General features: G+C 37.0%; 3 long non-coding RNA genes across 4 annotated transcripts; 1 reads left to right on the top strand and 2 right to left on the bottom strand.

Moving 5' to 3' along the window:
• The first annotated feature begins 336 nt into the window (after window positions 1-336).
• LOC135792179 (uncharacterized) lies at window positions 337-3008 on the top strand. Its single transcript, XR_010548210.1, has 4 exons — window positions 337-1500; window positions 1622-1665; window positions 1779-1830; window positions 1944-3008. It is a non-coding gene; the product is annotated as an uncharacterized lncRNA (long non-coding RNA).
• Window positions 3009-4019: 1011 nt separating this feature from the next.
• Window positions 4020-7805, bottom strand: LOC135792006 (uncharacterized). 2 transcript variants are annotated; one of them, XR_010548180.1, is made up of 3 exons: window positions 7574-7805; window positions 5921-5947; window positions 4020-5771 (listed from the first exon to the last, which is right to left on the bottom strand). It is a non-coding gene; the product is annotated as an uncharacterized lncRNA (long non-coding RNA). The 2 variants fall into 2 exon arrangements; XR_010548179.1 differs by having other exon boundaries at window positions 4020-5947.
• A 3072-nt stretch (window positions 7806-10877) lies between these two features.
• On the bottom strand, window positions 10878-11990 carry LOC135792005 (uncharacterized). Its single transcript, XR_010548177.1, has 3 exons — window positions 11775-11990; window positions 11382-11717; window positions 10878-11323 (listed from the first exon to the last, which is right to left on the bottom strand). It is a non-coding gene; the product is annotated as an uncharacterized lncRNA (long non-coding RNA).
• Window positions 11991-14004: the final 2014 nt, after the last annotated feature.

The following is a 14004-nucleotide window of genomic DNA, read 5'->3' as shown; positions in this document are numbered from 1 at the left end:
AAAAACCAAAAACACCCCGATGTTCAGCATTAAATTCTAGATAAAATAACATTTAAAAATGTTAAACATGTGCCTAAAAAAACTCCGCAGCGATTTTCTGGAAAAATAATAAAGCTAGAAAAGAACATTCTTCATTTTGTTCATGCCGTGAGATGGATCTATAAAATGGCAGATTAAGTTTTTTCATTTTCCAAAGTTGACGAAAGACCTCTCAAAAAGATCAAGAGGTTATACCTGACTCTTTTTGGGCTCAAAAATATTTTTTTACGCAAGAAGAAAATCGAAAACGTTAATTGATTGCGTTTTCCAAGGGGATGAACGATATGAAGTCAGTTTTCCGATAACATCTAAGGTTTTGTCGCTATTTAAATTGAATACATTGTTTTTATTAAAATTGTAATTTGGGCCTAAACGGTAAATACTAGCCAAAAGAGTTACTAAAATAATTGATATAGAATTACATTATCTATCAGTATCCGATTAAGAATTTAATAAAAATTAATAGTTCCATGCATAGTACGAGTACAATTCTTCTCATGTTCTGCACTACCACACTGAAAGTATCAGTGTTTACAAACAAACAAGTTTCTTTATCTCCTGCAGTTTTGTGCGGTCGCCACGCGGTTGGTGTGCGTACCACGTTAGTTTCATTTGTGTCGTCAGGTGATCTGGACGCACATTTTCGTTACAATATTTTGAGCTCCCTAATTTTGTGTCGCGTTATTACGTACTGTTTCTAAATGCTCCTTCAATTGTGCGCGAGTGATGTGCTGCGTTCGATAAGCGAGGATTGTACACACGCAGAGGTAAAGCGTGAGTGATTTTCCGTCGGCCGTCAGATACTCTTTTTGTATCATACGCGTACTTCATATTTATTTCGTATTTTCTTTGGATATGCCAAACGCGCAAAAATAAAATATAAAAGAACATCTGATTCTACAGACTTTATCTTAATAAAATTTTGTTTTAAAATAAAGCTTTTTGATAATAATAACCCTAACTAAAGATTTGTCGCTATTCAAATTAAATACATTTTTTATTAAAATGGTAAATTGGGCTTAAACGGTAAATACTAGCCAAAAAAGTTACGAAAATAATCGATATACAATTAAATTATCTAACCGAATCCGGACAGAATTTAAAAATTTCAAATTGTAATTTCGAGAATAAAAAACGAAATCTTTTGCTTTTTTCATAACAAACTATTTTTGTTAAATTTTTTTATGCGTTTTTGAACGTTTTTTAAAAAGGGTGCCATCTTGTAGAGAATTCTTTAAGGATCAACAATATGAAGTCCTTTTTTCCGTATCCCTTTTAGTTCTCGAGATAATCGCAATTTAATCTCGCCGCTTTTACATAAAAAATTAAAGAAAAAAGTTCGACTCTGGTGTTCGACCTAAAATTTTTTAAGAAAATAAGTTTGGCTCTGTCCTTCGACCAAAAAAATTCTGTCTAGCAGGCGAACAAATTGTCCTAGAACAACAATTCCTTCATCAGATTGTAAGTATTGAATTTGTTTATCATTTTCATAAATAATTTGTGTGATTAGCACACGCACAACATGCAAAAATGTCATTTTTGTGCTGCTATATGCTAATTTTCGGTTGTTTTTGGTATCTAGCGGGCGAACGGAATGTCCTAGGACAGCGATTCTTTTATCAGATTGTAAGTATTGAATTTGTTTATCATTTTCATAAATAATTTGTGTGATTAGCATACAGGAAACCTGTGAAAATGTCATTATTGTGCTTTGATATGCTAATTTTTGGTTGTTTTAGGTGTCTAGCGGGCGAACGAAATGTCCTAGGGCAACGATTCTTTCATTAGATTGTAAGTATTGAATTTGTTTATCATTTTCATAAATAATTTGTGTGATTAGCACACAGGAAACCTGTGAAAATGTCATTTTTGTGCTTCGATATGCTAATTTTTGGTTGTTTTAGGTGTCCAGCAGGCGGACGAAATGTTTAAGACAACGGTCCTATTATGATATTGTAAGTATTGAAATTGTTTCTCATTTTTGTAAATAATTTTCATGTCTCATACATTGAAATGTAAATTAAATTAGTTATTTTAAATATTAGCAGACGCATTACAGATTTCGTAGTAATTTATTTCAAGTTTCTGGTCCCAAAACTAGATGTTGCCACTGTCAGGCTATCTAATATATTTTGCTCCGTCACACCCAGATGGCGCTCGTGTCAGCTATCTATTTTGTTTTGTGCCGCCACGGCCAGATGGCGCCTCCATCGATTTGGTTTGAAATCTTACTTAATTTTTGTTTAGTTTTTGGTGCAGAGTTGCGGAGGGCACGTCACTTTTATACATAACTTTAGTTAAGTTAAGTTAGTTAAGTTTAACAAAACGAAAAATAACTAAAGTTCAATTTTTGATTGCTTTAATTTTCGGTTGCTTTAGGTGTCTAGCGGGCGAACGCGATGTCGTAGAACCACCATTCTTTCATAAGTATTCAAATTGTATACTATTGTTATATACATTATTTGTGTTTAATACTAGCGGAATCCACAAATGTCGTATTTTTCCACAATACGTTAACTAAAATCCTTTCTTCCAAATAATGTTGTTTGTAAACTGATAACTTTATTTTATAACTTGCAATATATTTGTAATAGCATTTTTATCGTGCGCAGGTAGAAGAATGCCCTCCAACTGCGGATCGGTTATCAATTCTCTTACCCGCTTAGTCAGACTTAGTCAGTTGAGCGCTGCCTCGTGGTGCGCACGTGTTTTATTCATTAATCAAGCATGGTGACGATTTTACGCGTTTCTTAATATGTTAATTTTGCAGTAATGATTTGAGTAATCCTTTGCGGTGCGTGCATGGCGTCCGTCGGATATGTTCCACCGGTGGCTATGTGTTTGATGTGAGTACAAGTTTTCCATTTGTGATGTACGCGTGGAATAGTAAAGAAGTGCGTATCATCAATTCAGCTTACAATTTGCGGAAACGTGTTTGTGCGCTTTAGTTCTTTATGGATAGAAGAACAATGGAGTAAGTAAAATCAAGTAAAACTTAACTTTTATTTAACTTTTCGAATCTTACAGGTACCATATTATTGCTTTATAATAATTGTAAATGATTCAGTCAATAAAGGATAATTTAATTTCACATTCTTGTTTAGATGTGTCCCTACTTAGTCGTTTTCAGGATTAGCATTAAGTCATGTTCAACTCTAAGAGTATACCATAGTACGGCATAATATAATGCAGTGTAGTATGTGTATATTGTTGTTTTATTTTATTATAAAATATGAACACATAAATAGAAGAAACGAATACGGTTTGATAAGAAAGCCGCGTGGCTCTCAGGTGTGCAGCACATGCTGCTACGCCGTGGATCGATGGTTCGATCTCCAGTTATAGAAGGCATTTTTCTCAAATATAAAAATAACAGGTGTAATTTGGGTTGCATATATAAATTGCAACGAAATACAAGTGAAGGCAATAAGAGAAGTAAGAAAGTAAGTTGAGAAACGGAGAACCGAGAAATAAGAGGAGTAGAAGAAGAAGGAATAGAAGGAAGAGAAGTGGAGTGGATCAGATTTTTAAATTTTTTGGCACGTGTCGTTATAAGACAGTCTACGGTCGATCTCCCGGAGCGCCTCCGGCGCTCTGGTCGATCTTGGATGCCTCCATTGCTCCCGGCCCATCCTACAGCTACGATGTCTCTGCGCTTCATCCCCGAAATTCTCAGGCATATCAACAATTTTTATGGTGGGGGATCACCCCCGGAGAGAGGGACTTCCTTATATGGACAATCCTTATAAGGTCTTGTTCAAATATTCCTAAGTTTTAAGTCATCTCAAGAGAGGGGACACTTAAAAATACAAGTTCTTACAAGTTCTGACCTGTGGCTGAAATGAAAGATGGAGTACACAAATCATACAGGATACCTTAACAATTTTTATAGTGGGGATCATCCCCTGAGAGAGGGAACTCGCCTAGAGACCTGTACCTGAAATGATAGAAGGGGGACATACAAAGCATAAGACATAATATTTCTTAACATTTCTTTATTAATAATAAAATACAAGTTTAGATTTTACAAGTCAACAAAATACATGTCGCCATATTGAAACAGGACTTACGACCTGCTTAGCCGCGCACTTATAAGCAAGTATCACTAAGTAGAGTTCTATAGGGACAAAGGAATTAGCAAATTGTCAATTTTCTACGTGATTGAAAATGAAAACAAATATACAGGGTGTTGCAAAAGGAAACTTAAAGTGCAAACAAAAAACTCTAAACACTACCATGTGTTTGTAATTTGTAAGACGATACATGCAAATTTCATATCACTCAAATAGACTAATCAATTTAAGTTAAACCGGCGTAACTTTGCGTTAAAAATTAATTACACACCTACCTATGCATTGATGAAGGGATTTTATATCCAGAAATATATTCTATCAATTGAAAACATACGCACAGATTAATGGACATTTATTACTTATTTAAGAAAACTCTAAACGCCACAAATCATTAAACAAGACATTGCGAATACTTTGCTGATGGTCGAAAAAGTACACGACGATTAATCCAATTAAAACCTCGAAACGCATGGCGATCAGAGAGACACGTACGCGGACCACGCGGTGAAACGACTGCCGTGTGCGCTTCGCTTAACCAGGTACAAGGCTGGTACGTAGCGATAATACGGGTCAGTCGAACAATAAAAATTGTTTATACACAAACTGATAAACTCGTTGTTAAAACAACCAAACTAAAATTTCACAATGTTGAAATAACCAACATCCACAAAATCAACTTTTACTTTCAATATTTCTCGACATAAGAAAATAATTTATTGGCTTTGGGATGTCATAAGTAGTTGCAGGTCGAATTCCTGCAACCAACAATTACCACCCGACGGAGAATTTAATTCCGCATCTCCGAACGCCCCGCTGAAATGACTGCGCCGCCTAGATCGCGTGCAAACCCGACAAAATACAAATATTTCACGAAAAAGGGTTGAAAAATAACAATTATATGCAAATTTTTGCGGGTTGCAGGTCGAATTCCTGCAACAATTAAATAGCACCCGACAGAGAATTTAATTCCATATCTCAGGATGCCCCGCTGAAATTACTGCGCCTCCAAGATCGCCTGCAAACCCGAAAAAACACAAACATTTCACATAAAATAGTTGAAAAATTACACTTATATGCAAATTTTCGCGGGTTGCAAGTTGAAATCCAGCAACATTTATATACCACCCGACGAAGAATTTAATTCCGCATCTCCGTAAGTCCCGCTGAAATTACTGCGCCGCCTAGATCGCGCGCAAACCCGAAAAAACACAAATATTTCACGAAAAAGGGTTGAAAAATAACACACATATATGCAAATTTTCGCGGGTTGCAGGTCGAATTCCTGCAACAATTAAATACCACCCGGTGGTGAATTTAATTCTGCATCTCAATACGGCGTGCTGAAGTTAGTGAGCCGACAAAATCGCGTGCAAACGCGAAAAATACAAATATTTCCCGATAAAGAGTGAAAAGATTACCTTTTAATTCAAATTTTCTCGAGTTGCAGGTCGAATTCCATCAACAAATAAATACAGCCCGACGGAGAATTTAATTCCGCATCTCTAGACCACGTGCAAACCCAAAAAAACACAAACATTTCACGAAAAAGGGTTGCAGGTCGAATTCCTGCAACAATTAAATACCCCCCGACGTAGAATTTAAGTCCACATCTCTAGATGGTCCGTTAAGGTTACTGCGCTGCCTAGATCGCGTGCAAACCTGAAAATACATAAACATTTCACGAAAAAGGGTTGAAAAATTGCTCTTATATGGAAATTTTCGCGGGTTACAGGTCGAATTTCGATACTATCGTCACATGCAATTAAAGATAAAAATGTACTAGTGATGGGTTCGTGTTTAAAACTCACCAATATAGCGGATGATTAAAGAAAGAACTGAAACAGAAAAAAACACGTGTGTTAGAACTCGTACTATGTACACTTGTAAAGTCCGTTCCGTCGGATAAAGGACTTGCATTGTAAATGTTATTTTTACCGACAATATTTCCGTGAAATATTGCCGAGGACAAATGTTAATTACACTTACTCAAGATTATCAATAGCATATATATCCCTAATTCCAATTCTAAGCATCAAAATACACAATCCAATAGCCGACGGACCACTAATCCACAGAAAAATACACGAGTTTTGTAATTATTTCACGCACAAATCATCATCAAGAAAACACTAATCACGTCTATTGTCATTTAGTGTTGATATTTATGCCGATTTTTACACACAAAATTTAGTGCAATTAATTTAATCGTAATGAATGAAAGAAACGTGTCGCACCGCGTGCAGATAAGAGCAGACTGAAATGTTCAAACATTCGAAGCGCGAGCGAGGTATTGCAGCAGTTCAACGCGATAAAAAAGTTGTTTTCATACAAACCCCGATAACTGAGTAGAGTTGAAATCGAAACATATCTAATATGCATCTAAATAAAATGTAATATTCACATCCAATTCTGAATCTTGGGAAGAACGGATTGAATATTCTTCATGTATGGGATCTTCTAGTAATGATAAAATATTAAAATTAGGAAAATAAGAGGGGTCGAAAATAATTCATTAGGAAAAATTGGTAAAGATGCATTCACCCTCATATGATGCCCTAAAAATACACACTTTTAACGGCAGCCTTTAGGGCACCGTACGAGGCTGCCAGTAAAAGTTACTTCCATACAGGGCACCGTACGAGTATAGCGGTACAAGTGACTCGTGTTCAGGGTACCGTACAAAGGCAGCGGTAGAAGTGACTCGATTCAGGGCACCGTACGCAGGTAGCGGTAGAAGTGACTCGTGTTCAGGGTACCGTACAAAGGCAGCGGTAGAAGTGACTTGTGTTCAGGGCACCGTATGAAGGAAGCGGTAGCAGTGACTTGATTCAAGGCACCGTACGAGGGTAGCGATAGTAGTGAGTTGTGTTCAGAGTACCGTACGAAGGCAGCGGTGGAAAGTACTTGTGTTCACCGTACAAGGGCAGTGGTAAAAGTGATTCCCATTCAATGCACCGTACGCTGATGGTAAAAGTGATTCGTATTCACGACACCGTGTGCGGGTTAACCTTTTACCGTCATCCTCGTACGGTGCATTGAACACGAGTTACTTCTACCGCTGCCCTCTTACGGTTCCCTGATTGGAAGTCACTTCTACCGCTACCCTCGTACGTTGCCCTCCCAATGTATGAATTTATTGCGGTATTGAATTTTCTTTACGGTCTCCAGACATACTAGCAACAAGGCAAAGTGTGCCGGTTGACTCTCATACGTACAATAATAACGTGTGAAAAATTATAAAATTAAGAGACCAAGAAGTGCATCTAGACTAAGAACACATTTAGTGAAAATACATTTCTAAGTTAAAAATGTTGCACAACATTATCACCACAGCCCAAGTATTCTGATAAGAGAAAATGCGCGTAATTATACCGATGGTTCACGCGAAAAATCCACTAGGAAATTCTAAAACCCACTGGATTAAAAGGAAAATGCAATAACAAAAGATCAACGAAACATACTAGTATAGGTGTATCTACAATGCTGTTGTGGACTTGAGTAAAGTTAGTAGTGCCCCGACCTAGAGTAGAAGCTGAACAATGAGCACATCACCCGCGAGCGAATAAACAAACACGCACTTTACAAACTCGCAATGGACAATAAGTTATTACCGGAACACCAAACACTTTAATAGTCACAAAATGCCGACGATTATAAGGAAATCCAAATAAACCGCATGTGACTTAGTACTGGGGTACCGCACCGCGTGCAGGCGCAAATTAAACTGAGCCTATGAGCTACGCTGAGCGCGCAGGTCGCATTGGCAGAGAGACAGATAGGCACACGGACAACGCAGTCGCAACGGTACACGATAACATTTAATAACAACAGACAAACAGCCTTGAGAGCAACGATGCCCCAATCTAAAGATAAAAGAACATTGAAATTTCACGAACGGTTAAAAGCCGATTTCAACTGCGCTGTTTAAAATGAACTATAAAAGTTAATTGTAATTTATCGGATTACAAGGTACTCCTTATGTAAAAAAATCCGGACTGTAGAGGTTTTAGGCAATGGTTGTCGGATTACCGGGATTCAACTGTATGAGGCTGAGGTGGTAGGCAAGCCAACCGCGAGGCGAACCTTATGGCGACCGCTCAAAAATTGCACAAGATAAGAAAACTTGTTTGTTTGTAAACACTGATACATTCAGTATGGTAATGCAGAAAATGAAAAGAATTGTACTACTCGTAGTACAATGCATGGAACTTTTAATTTCGAAAACTCAAATGGAGTAAATTAGTTCACTGATCAATTAACAGCATAACAGAATTTTTTATAGTTTCTGTCATTCAGAACATTAAACAAATTCACTCACACATCACAACAATGAACGATTCAATAAACAAAGAGTCGAATTCAAAATATACTTTTAGGGTCATTCCGAGATGTCGCTAAGATGTCCTTTTCGACGAAAAATCATCTCGCGTTTTTATCATATCGTTGTTGTAAAGTATTGTAAACATTGTAAACACATTGGTTAACGTAGCAGCGCATTTTATCAATTTACATTGACTTTATCTTATTTTACGCTTGAAATTAAATCATAAAAGTAGAACATATTTAAATAATTCATTTTCTTTATAATTTATCAACAGATAATGTGTACTATATAATCCATAACTATATAGTATGTTTGTTTAATTTCTGATGTTTAATTTAATAATGCCACTGATTGAAATCCGTGTCCTTGCGAGCGATTACAGGTACACGGTTACTTCGCCATTCAATTCTATGCACGATCACTTATCAAATGCCCGATTCAATAACACTAGCAGAGGATTTCAAACTGAACTCTTAAAATCTCTCCGAGATGTCGCTAGAATGTCCGTTAAAACTAATGTTATAATAATGTTACGAATAAAATATGCAAATATGTTGTTCGTTTATCTTTATTGGCTGTAAACTGCCACAGAACCACCATCCAGGTTTCAAAATTGGGAATCGTTCTTTGCTGTGTAAGGTACACACATAGAAACATTTTCATCTTTCCTAAAATGACGAAAATCTGGCCGTCACGGGCTCATACTCTATTAGATAAATTCTGAGTGAATGCATCTAAAGTTTGTTATTTCAAACATCTAGAAGAGATTCGGCTAAATAATCTAACTTGTCTTAATTATTTCAGAAGCTGCTTATCGATGTGTGACAGTCTATAGAAAGGCCGTCATTCTGAAGCTATTAACGCACGAAACAATCTCAAACTTTCAAAATTACTGACCGCGAATTGCTGAATGGACAACCAGCCTACGCGACGAGTCAGTGTAAGGCTGACGACATGAGCACGATGTGTTTGTCTGCATTCATATTTAATTTAGTTTCATGTTCAACAAATTAACTGCACCATGATACGATACAAAATGGGAATTAATAAAATCCAGCAAATGTAGATATTCTTGTGTGCTGAGTTGATTTCACGGGAAAGTGAACACGACTGAACGAACTAAAATAAAACCTGCAGTACTCGCAAAAAATCAAAACATAGAAAGTTTATCAACAATTAAACAACAAAATATATTTTATAAAATGAAAACTCGATTATTCAAGTTTACACCTATGTCATCATCACCCATTGACATAGATGACATCAAGCACTTAAAATTATTTTAAATACTTGATGCGCACGGTGAATGTAAATTCTTGAATTACAAATTAGTCGCACCTACAACTAATTATCTTCTACTTCTTGTTTCTTGTCAGGTATGTGATAAATACGTACGGAAAATCATGTAATCATCTTGTCTGCGTGCTTAGTTTGCTTGTATGCAAATGTGCCTGGCCTCTGAGTCTTAGATCATGCGACAACTCACGCGTGCAAATGTTAATCAACACAGACAATAAACGAACAGCGCGTGGACGAAAAAAAGACGACGATTGTTTATGCGCACCATGTGTTCATATAATTTATATGCTATGTAGAAAGCCTGCCACAACCACGTGCCATGAATTATAAATATACACATGGAAGCTATCTGAATCACTTAAAAATATGTCCGCAATATGACACACGCGGAATCTCTTTAACTGTCTCCTGAAATTATTTTCTCCGTGAATTTTACGAAAACGCAATTTTATTACTACGTAGTAAAATTTGGAGTTGTGTAGCAGTTTGACATAATTTCTCATTAAATTTGAATGTCCATCTGTCCGTGTGGGCTTGTCACGCTTTGTGCCATCGTCTTCAGCTTGGACAAGTAAACTTTGGCGAGGCGCGCTTCGAGAGCCAGTGACCTACAAAAACAAATATTTCTGTGGTTCATTGAACAGGGCAGGGACAGCCTTAAAAATGCACGAGCGTGTCAGGCATTTACAATATATTTATTTTCTTGCTTATCAAAATGGAAACCTGACAGAAACAAGATTCTTGAATGTGGATCAAACCGTCACATATTAGTTTCATGTATATCTCTTCAAATTGTAATTAATTTCTAAATTTTGCTGTACAAAATGTTTGTATTGTGTTTAGTTGAAATGACATCACACAAAGCTCCTACTAATTGTGGAGGCGTTTTCCATTAACACATTTCTATTATTGTTCAATTTGTTTAGGTAAGTAAACGTCCCAGCGTTTTGCATGAACACTCAGGTCATTTTTTGCTCGATACACGCTTTATGAAAGGAAGCCCACAACAATTGCGTTGTTTTGCGCTATTGCGCATCTTGTTTGGTCGTTTTGTCGGCAGTGTATGCTTGTTTTTTACCCCACGAAGCTATTTTCAGTGTCAGGTTGTTGTAAAAAGCGTTGTGTCAGTAGCACACAACGTGTTGATTTGTTCAATTTATTTTTTATTTCGTTTACACGCACAATGATTGTTCATACAGATGTAAATACGAATAACAACATAACAAAATAATAATTATACCTATAGAAGTATTGCAATTGGAATTACGACCTGGCATTCGTAAGAGTTTAGAGTTTGCTTCATAAATAAAGTCATTGTTACTTAATTGCAGGGGCGTACTATTTGTAGGAAGTAAATATGTTTTGGTTGATCATCAATCAACTTTTAACATCTTAGAGCAATGAACCTAAGATTGAAAGACTTATTTACTTTACTCTAAAATTGGTTGAGTAAGAAAAAAAAGACAATATTCTCGACGTACTTTAATTAAAAAATTAAATTCCAAGACCCACGCCCATGACGACCATGATGACTGACCAGCTGCGTGCGTGATGGGCAGATGCCTCGTTGCATCTGCAGCACGTCTTCCTGGTCAAGCCGTATCTTTATAAGAAAATTAATGAAACAATAAAGAAAGTACATTTACCTTTTGCATCGTGCACACACATGCGGTGCGACTAAAGTCCATAACTTCACGTTTCCACTACAATTACCAGACCTGGACTCTTCTTCAGGCAATCTCGGCTATTCTATGATTGTACGCTGTAAATCAAAGCATGAATGCTGGCCAGAAAGCAATTGCAGTTGCGAGAACGAACGGAAAAACAGCTAGACTCTCTCGGCTTGGGCAATAAAACTTGAGGCATCTCCAAGCGCACCAAAAACGATCAAACCGAATGCCTCGAAGTAGGAAGATGTTAAATCACGTCTCACTTTACGATAATTTATTCGCTGGGATGAACTCCTGAAGAACTAGCAAATCCTAAATAAACATACAAGGTGTTTAACATCTTCTGCCTTCTATTTCATTAAATAAAACCTTGAGATCTGTTCGATTTCACTCGGTAGAACTAATTTACTTGATCGACTTCATGAATTTGCAGCGAGCACTCGGCGTGTACAATTCGTCCCGTTCGAATTGCAAAATCTCGACAACTTGATGCTAAAGTTGTTCGTATGTGCGGTTGGGAACGTGCGTGCGGTCAACAAGCTTCAGGCTATATTTTCTTGCTCAGCGCTACGAAACTAGAAAAGACTTTAGAAAAAAAAGCTTTTAACTTCAAATGTTTGAATTTTAAAGATTTTCGAAGATTTTAATCGATATTGCGCGTTTTATGCGTAATCATCGTAATATAATTTGAAAGTGCGTTGCACAGCAGTCACAGACAATAAATTTAGAACTTTATTTTCAGTTTAATGGACTGTTAAGTGCGTTACCAGCGCATTACTCTGCGTTGCAAACAGAAAAAAAAACGCAATGAGATTCCAAACCATTTCAAACACCATTTTCAGCTCGGCTAAAACTAAAACACAAACCAAAAACCATCTAAAGCAATCACATTCCATTCCATTGCGATTGCTCCGCTGGTAAGTAAGTAGCGAGTGCGCACAAACGTGCTTTTTGAACTTGTGGACTTCTCCACGCTGGATTTTCTTCGTCTTGTGGCTCGTTTGGTAAATGCGTATGCTGGCACGTCCGAAGCGGTAGCCCCAGGGCCCCGGAGGCCTCACCTCACCTCTCCATGCCTCGTCAACCAAACACAACCAGTCGGTTAACTTACTTAAGTGTGGTGAGCGCCGTCGCCATCGCCTCTACCTATGCGTGCATGCGGCACGGGCTCGTCGCGCACGAGGTTTCGGTTTTGCGATTAATGCATCGCCGGATAGGTGCTGCAGCGGACGTCAGGACGTCGGCGTCGAGTAACATGCAGTAATGCACCTAAGCAGCAAGTACGCGAGCCAACGTGCGTCAATGTGCGCTAATCGAATTTAATTGTGTTAAATTCGCCCACATCGTGATAACTTTCAGTGCGGTGTGCGTAACTACAGATTTTTATGTCTCATATTGTGCGTATAAATAGTGAATGAAAACAATTTAGTTGATAGTTGACATTTGTGTGGCCATACTTGGATTAATAAAACTTTTTTGATACTTTTGGTAAGTTTACTTTTCAAAGAATTATATAAATATATAATTACAAGAGATATTAAGTTATAAATTACGAAAAAGACATTATCGGAAGTAAATCAAACCTTGTAATACTTTATTACGTTTCTTATTAAATAATGTTTAATAATTACACTATAATTAATTAAATCATTGTTTTTTCATAAAATATGTAACTGCAACAAAAATTCATATTTTAAGTATATTTAAGCAATAAATCATAAAAATTCAAATATTATTAGCAAATATTTTAATATTACGAAATATTTACTTCAAATGAATGGTATGTAAGTTTTGGAATTTATTTTTGGAAGTATTCCCATGTTGGTTTCGTCAAGTAGCACGAAGAATGTCTCGAAATGGTTGATCAACTGCATAAATTAATTAGCAACTCGTCGAACGCTCACCTAATTTGCGCCGTCGATTAGCTTTATATGCAAAATCAAATGATGAAAATGTTTTATACACCAATTGCGCCACCTCGCACGAATTCTCGCGTTAATTTAATTTCGCTCTGGCGCGCGAATTAGCCGCAACCGCTTATTACGCGCGGCGTGTGCTGCAATCGAGTAAATCGGCGCATTTCTGCATCGTATCACATATTAAATACAAAAAATGCATGTCATGTTAATTACAGTATCATAAAAACGTACATATTCAATATTTTTGGCCCTGAATTCCACTTAAAATGCACACAACGTACATTTTTGTCCTCTTTGCGTTTTAAAATAGTGAAGGCACTTAAAACGAACGCATAGGTGTGATACGTAAATTAATAACATGTTCAAGCAACCTGAATTAACGAAACGCATTGCGTAATTCGAATCTGTGGCCTTTTTATTTATATTATACAGCATTTCGTGGCGAATGGTACAAGTTGGAATGTGAACGAAGTGAACGAAATTAGCGCTCGGAGGTAAATATTTGATTACCAGTTCAGACATGTTATGCGAGTGTGAGTACCGCGGGCGCGCAATTTTGAAATATTTTTGTTCGTCAAATTAGTTTGGAAGGTAATCAACGCTCGACGGTTACTTATGAGAGCGAGCAAACCAAACACGCCTCGCAAACGTTGCAAGATAGCCATAAAACTGTTGAACTA

The sequence above is a fragment of the Atheta coriaria genome, unplaced genomic scaffold, assembly GCF_025399875.1.
Source record: "Atheta coriaria isolate IRGN ID8LTWV9N9 unplaced genomic scaffold, Caltech_Dcor_3.1 hic_scaffold_5_pilon, whole genome shotgun sequence".
In the NCBI taxonomy this organism is placed as follows: Eukaryota; Metazoa; Arthropoda; class Insecta; order Coleoptera; family Staphylinidae; genus Dalotia; species Dalotia coriaria.
This window is presented reverse-complemented; position numbering and strand designations above follow the sequence as displayed.